We start from the raw sequence: 6,864 nt of genomic DNA on the forward strand, positions 1-6,864 counted from the left end.
ACAGTTGCTCAGATCTGCATAGCAGTTCAATCTCTCCCTCTACCCAGTCTTGTTTCCTTCCTCTGTCTTCTACAGATGTTGATCCAAGGCCCTTCCTAATAAACATCCTACACACTAAACTGCTACCCACAGAACCCAAATTGTGACATCCAATTGAGGGAGTAACAAGTTACGTGGCCCAAGTCGGCTAAAAAGGCCAAATGTATAATAAGCAAAACATCCTTACATAAAATATAGTGCTTACTTTTTCAACAGCCCTGCAAAGTCAAAGGCTCCCATTACGACCATACTCGGTTTACGCTATCGGCTGCTAATGCATTTGATCAAAATGGGCACACCTGTTTCTTAAAGATCCTTAGTTTGTTACCACTTTTCCCCCTAAACTTTCACAACTGTCTTATCAAGTGGAATATGCTGAGGTGGCTGTGAGTGATGCTTCATTTCTTCTGCCAGCCTACTCACATCCATTCCAACTTAGCAGCTCTATGGTTACTCTTCCTTTGTCCTACAGTGATAAAGCCATTCATAGGGGAAGGCGACAGGAGAGGGTATTAATAGAGAACCCTTCAGATAAATACCAGGTGATTTCCCTCAAATGTGAAATTTAAGAAACAAAACAAATGAACAAAGGGGAAAAATGTGAGACAAACCAAGAAAAGAGACTCTTAACTTTAGAGAACTGAAGGTCCCTGGAGGGAAGGTGGATGGGGAGTTGGGTGAAACAGGTGAAGGGGATTGAGTACACTTATGATGAGCACTGCGTGTAACGTATAGAATTGTTGTATTGCTATCTTGTACATCTGAAACTAATACAACATTGTCTGTTAACTATTCTGGACTGAAAATTAAAAACTTAAAAATTTTTAAATATAATTTAAAAAAACTTTTTTAATTAAAAATTTAAAAAAAGTGAACCTTCCATGTTGTGTTAAGTATTATCCAAGGAGAAATGTTGAAAAAGCTGTTTAATAATTAGGCTGTGTTTTCTCACAGCAGGTGAATACTCTCATAAAAAGCTAGTTTGTTTTCTAGAATATAAATATTGGCACCAGGGCCTGACTCAATTATTCTGACTGATTAATTTGGTCGGATGAGTAAAAGCTTAAAAGAATCCATCGATTCTGGTTTGTTTGTTCGTTTGCTTATTTATGTATTTATTTTTAAATGAAAATATGTGTTTGCTCAGGCATCCTGCTGTCACACAGCATATCTCTAGCAACTTGACTCCACTCTGAGAGTTGAGTTCCCTTTGTTTTCTTCCTCAAATATATTTTGATGTGTGTCCTCTAGATAGGAACTAATGGTGGTAAACGGATCAAATGTAAGGGGGAATTTTTTTTTTAACAAAAGATGAAAAAAGTCAAAGAAATTTTAAGTAGAAAGATTCCCAAGTAAGGTCATTAGCCAAGTGCCTGTTAATTGGATAAATATGCATTTAATGTTGAATATTTCAGTCAAATAAAATCATTGTATACATTTCAGCAAAAATTGGCATACTCACACTTTTTATTTGAAAGAAAAATAACGATCAGTTACTGCAGTCTTTTCTTTTTTCTTGAAGCAAGTAAATTTAGATAAATAGAAAGACTGAGAAGCAGCAGTGGATCTGTTGAGCTTTCCAAAAAAAAAAAAAAAAAGAGGTTTCTTTTCTTCCATGCTCAGAATACACTCACAGAGGAGATGGACCATCAGGTAGGTCTGAATAACGGGAATGGAATAACAGCTCTGACCCACGTTCCCAGCCACCACGTGAATGAATGAGAGGAAACAGCTGCAGCCTAAGTTCTCTCAATAAAGTGATGCAGGGATTCCGTGTGACCTGGCATTCACAGTGTCTGGATGGTCAGTCAGGCCTCTTTGTTTCTCATGTATTTTCTATGCTGGGAATGTTTCCCTGGCTTTTCAGCCTCCTCCCAGACCTGTCAGTCCACTTAAGAAGTGTAGCAACTATGACTGCCTGAAATGGTAACACCAGAACCGGGCCCCCATCTGCCTTTTCTTTCACACCATAAATAAAGCTATTGTCTACATTAAGATCACTGAAAAGGCCCAGAGACACAATAGAGGTTGAAAGAAGACCCCTCAAAGATGCATTAGCAAATAGAGCTGTAAACTAACTTACCAGGGCCAGACAGCCTGCAGGAGGGGAGTTCTTCTCACTGAAAACTCCCGTCCTGTGTACCTGCACTCACAAAGCAACAATTTTCGTCTGGCTAGACTGTAGCTGTATTCACACCGGTCACCTGTCCCTGTCATAAGCAGAAGAATCACATGATTCCAGATGAAGGACAATGAGTAGTATCCATTCTACTGAAGGTCTGACCTCTAGAGGAGACACATAATTTCAGGCTTTTATCACAGGGACTTCTTTCGTCGTAAGACCTTTCTGTTGACTTGAGGACTTGGATTCAACAAAACCACTGAGAAGACTGAAGATTATCTCTTTCTGCAGTGAGATATCTCCACTGAGGATGAGATGTAGTTTTTCACAGTGCCATTCAGTTACTCTGATGACGAGTGAGTTTCAGAGGATGATAGAGACTGCTGCTATTTCTTTCAAAGTGCAAATTTCAAATCACTCTACATGGCAAGAGGGAAAAGTCTAGAACCTATTGCGTGGTATATCTGTAGATACTCAAAAATTAATGCAAAGAGAGAGAGAGAGAGAGAGAGAGAGAGAGAAGATCTAAGCACACACACACACACAAAAAAAAAAACCCTTAAATAATTAAGTCATGTTAAGTTTCATCACACTATCTGAATAATTTCTAATGTCCCGTCAATAAATGGAAAAACATCCACACACTGGCAGCTTTATACACTCAAACTCATACATAACAAATATTTTGTGCCATGATATAATTTCGAGATAATTTGGCACTGGTACTGATGCAAAGTTACTATTCTGGCTTTTGGTCGCATTTATTCTCTTCTGACATAATATCTGGATTCCATCCCACAGAGTCCTTCAGTGGTTTCCTTTAAGCGACTTCCAAACAGTTTAAATTAACCATCCTCTCCAAGAGAGAAGAGCTTAATCCTTCTCTAATTATATGACCTAATCATGAACTGTAAAAGTAAATGATGTTAATTAGTACGACAGACTGGGAATAAAAGGGGCAGAAGAAAAAAGAAAAGGTTTTTTGTTTTTTTGTTTTTTTGTTTTTACCCTTTCATCCCCGTGAGTGGCTTTCCTATAAATAGTTTGTTGCTCAAAAAGAATTTTCAATGTGATTTCTTTAAATAGTAAGCATAATCCAGGCTGGACCATCCCCAATCTCCCTGTTGTATTTTTTTTCCTTTTTTTTTAAAAGAAAATTAAACATTCTCAATAACACTAAGACAGTTTCTCTGTGTAGACATTTTCTCTATTTACACAGAGAAGCTATATAATAATTACAATATAACTTAGCTGAGGAAGAATATCATGAAAGAGCATATTCACTTTTTACTAGTGCATGGCAAATGATCCCAAATCTTAACAATTCAAAACAATAAAAATGTATTACTGAGTAATACACATGTGGGGTAAAACCCACATTTTCTGAGGGTTAGGACAGAAGTAGCATCTGAATGGTGCTGGCTCAGGGGCCCTTAGGAGGTTACAGTCAAGGCTAGACTAGGGCTTCAGTCATTTCAAAACCCCATTAAGCCTGAAGTATCCACTTCCAAGGTGGTTCATTTACATGGCTGTTGGCAGGAAGCCTCAGCATCTCACCACATGGATTTCTCCATTTGACTGTCCTCCTGACGTGGAAGGTAATTTCTCCTAGAATGAGAGTACAGAAGTGGGCAATGCATTTATGATCTACTGCTGAAAGCCACATACCATCATCATTCCTGCAATATTCACTTTGTTAGAAGCAAGTCATTTAGCCCAACCCATACGAAGAGGCAGGACACTCTTAGGCTCAACCTTCTGAATATGTGCATATATTTTTAACACCACCACAGAGGGGAATCCTATGTAAAGGTCAGGCATCTCAGCAATCACACACACAATATCTGGAATTTCTATCCACAGGTAAACTACTGCTCACAACAGTAGATAAATTATTCAGCCATAAAAAGGAAGGAAATCCTACCATACACACCAATCTGGATGAACCTAGAAGACATCATGCTGAATGAAATAAGCCAGTCATAGAAGGACAGTTGCAGCATGATTCCACTTATATTACTGATAAGAGTAGAAGAGTCAAACTTACAGAAGCAGAAAGTAGAATGGTGATTGCCAAGAGCTTGGGGGGAGGGGAAAAGGGAGAAGTGCTGTCCCAAGTGTATAAAGTTTCAGTTATGCAAGATGAGTAAGTTCTAGAGACCTGCTGAACCACATTGTGCTTGTAGTGAGCAATACTGTACTGTATACTTAAAGTTTTGTTAAGAAAGTAGCATGCTAAATGTTCTTGCCACAATATAATTAATTGGAAAAGGAAAAGTGGATGATTTGCAAGAAGTTACTCTAGGTAGTTTTGCTACAGTTAAATGTAGCTATAGGTAACTTGTTACATATGCTAGCACTTCCAGATGATGAAATTTTTGAGCATTTTTAATTAAAGTTATTAACTTGACCTACCACTTGTGAATTTAGTAGAATGTTTTTCTAATGGTATCCCATCATGCAGTCATTTTTGCAAGACAGAATGTTTCCTATTGCAGCTATAATGAATAACCACAAACATAATGGCTTAAAACCACAATCATCTATCATTTTATAGTCCTGGAAGTCAAAACTATAAAGTCGGCCCATAGGACTATGTTCCTTCTGGGGCTCTAGGAGATTATCCATTTTCTTGCCTTTTCTGGCTGCTGGGGGACACCTGCATTACTTGGCTTATGACTGCTTCCTCCTTCTTCACAGCATCTTCTCTCCTCTCTGACCCCCTGCCTCCCTATTCTAAAAACCTTGTAATCATATCAGACCCCTTCAGATAATCCAGGATAATATCAGATCTCAAGATCTTTAACCTAGTCACACCTGCAAAGTTCCTTTTGCTCTGCAAGGTAACATATTCAGATTCCAAGGACGAGGACATGGACAACTTTGCTGGGGGGTGTGGGGCGTATTCTGTGCACCACAGTGATCTTAGGAAGATGTTGAAATTCAAATAAATTGTGGGAAATACCCTGGTAGACTTAGTTAACACCATATGAAAAAGCTTTAAATTAATTTAACCTACCTGTTAACACACAACTTGCGACCAAAATGATTGACCTTATGTACAGAGAACACATTTGGCCTTCTTTTCTAAAATCAAACCCTATGAGATAAATCCTTTTTGCTTTCAATACCTGCTTATTGTTAATATCTTGAATGAACTAGAATGAGAGCCTGAAATATGTGAGGCTAACACTCTTGAAACATCAGTTTCTTTCACCAGTAGCTCCAATCCCACGTTCTTATCTCAACCGCTCCACAAATGATGAAGAAATGCAAACTGTGTTGAGAAATGTTTATTTGGAAATACATGAAGTCTGCCAAATAAACTCTCAACAATTTCTTTTGACATTAGAAAACAGTTTTCCACACTTTCCAGAACTTACAGAATGTGATGGAGCCTAGGAAATGTGAAAATAATACGGTTCTTCTCCATCCTACACGTTCGCCACATACTCCCTATTTTAAATGTGAAGATTCTAAGGATCAGAGAGATTAATATGTCCTTAACTTCTTAGTAAAACTGGTAAGTGATAGAGCTTGGCCTAAGGGCCGGGTCTTCAGACCCCCCCTTAGTGTATCACACACTCACCACATATATTCCTTGTTTAAAAAAATAATAACAAAGTAATGTAATCTGTGCCTGGCATGGGATGCTGGTAGGAATGGCTGCCATGTGCTGAGAATATAACATGGGCTAGCTGCTGTAACAGGCACCTTCAAATCTGTTATCTCTCTGTATTCTATCCCAACAAGGTAGGAAGCATTACCCCTCCTTCTAAAATGGAAAATGAGACAACAAGGTAAGTAAACTTAACGAAAGTAAGAATGCTAGGATGTGGCCTGGGTCTCTCCTTTTAACAGCAAAGCCCACGAAGAAAGCCTCACTACATTTCTGAAGAGGGAATAAACAAATGTACGAGTTGAATAAGTAATTGCAAAAGGTCTGTAATATAACGCTATGAGAAGAGATTCCTACCAATTTCCGGCACTAAAAATTACAAAACCCGGGTGGCTAGGTGGCTCATTCAAGCATCCGATTCTTGATTTGGGCTCAGGTCATGAACTCATGGTTTGTGAGATCTCACAGTTCATGAGATCTCACGGTGTATTGACATCCTGGAGGCTGCCTAGGATTCTCTCTCTCTCCCTCTCTCTCTGTCCCTTGCCCACATGCATGCATGCACACGCATGTATGTGTGTGCTCTCTCTCAAACTAAATAAATAAACTTTTAAAATATTACAAAACCACACACTGTTAATAGATTGGTTGATTCAATAAACATTCATTGAATATTAATTACGTATCAAGATGTGAAAAATATAAATTAGGCAACTCTCCTATCTACTAAACAAATCATAAAGTTTCAGGTAGTGATATATAATAAATAAATAAATCTTTAAAAAATAAATAAATAGAAATAAAAATTTTAAAGAATGTAGGTAATACCAATCTCCCCTTTGTGCCAAATATCCTTATATTTTCTTATGCCTTAATATAATATAAAAATATTTTCTAGTTATGTGAATCGCATATATGCATATAGCATACATCTTGGCTATTAGTCAAACTCTACAAACAAGAATCTCTTTTTTCCTATATAAAAGGAATTTATACAAGATCAGGTATTATTTAAAATGCAATTCGTAAGGCATAGTAGAGATCATTGTGTTAAGTCAAAAACTATAGTTACTTTTCACATACA

The 6,864-nt window shown here is 37.7% G+C and overlaps 1 long non-coding RNA gene across 1 annotated transcript in view; it reads right to left on the reverse strand.

Moving 5' to 3' along the window:
- Positions 1-2,244, reverse strand: part of LOC131509344 (uncharacterized) — a 76,556-nt gene extending 74,312 nt beyond the window's left edge. The window contains exon 1 of the long non-coding RNA XR_009260444.1: positions 2,123-2,244. This is a non-coding gene — a long non-coding RNA (uncharacterized LOC131509344). The remainder of the gene's footprint in view (positions 1-2,122) is intronic.
- Between the last annotated feature and the right edge of the window lie 4,620 nt (positions 2,245-6,864).

This window comes from Neofelis nebulosa, chromosome 4 (genome assembly GCF_028018385.1).
Source record: "Neofelis nebulosa isolate mNeoNeb1 chromosome 4, mNeoNeb1.pri, whole genome shotgun sequence".
NCBI lineage: Eukaryota > Metazoa > Chordata > Mammalia > Carnivora > Felidae > Neofelis > Neofelis nebulosa.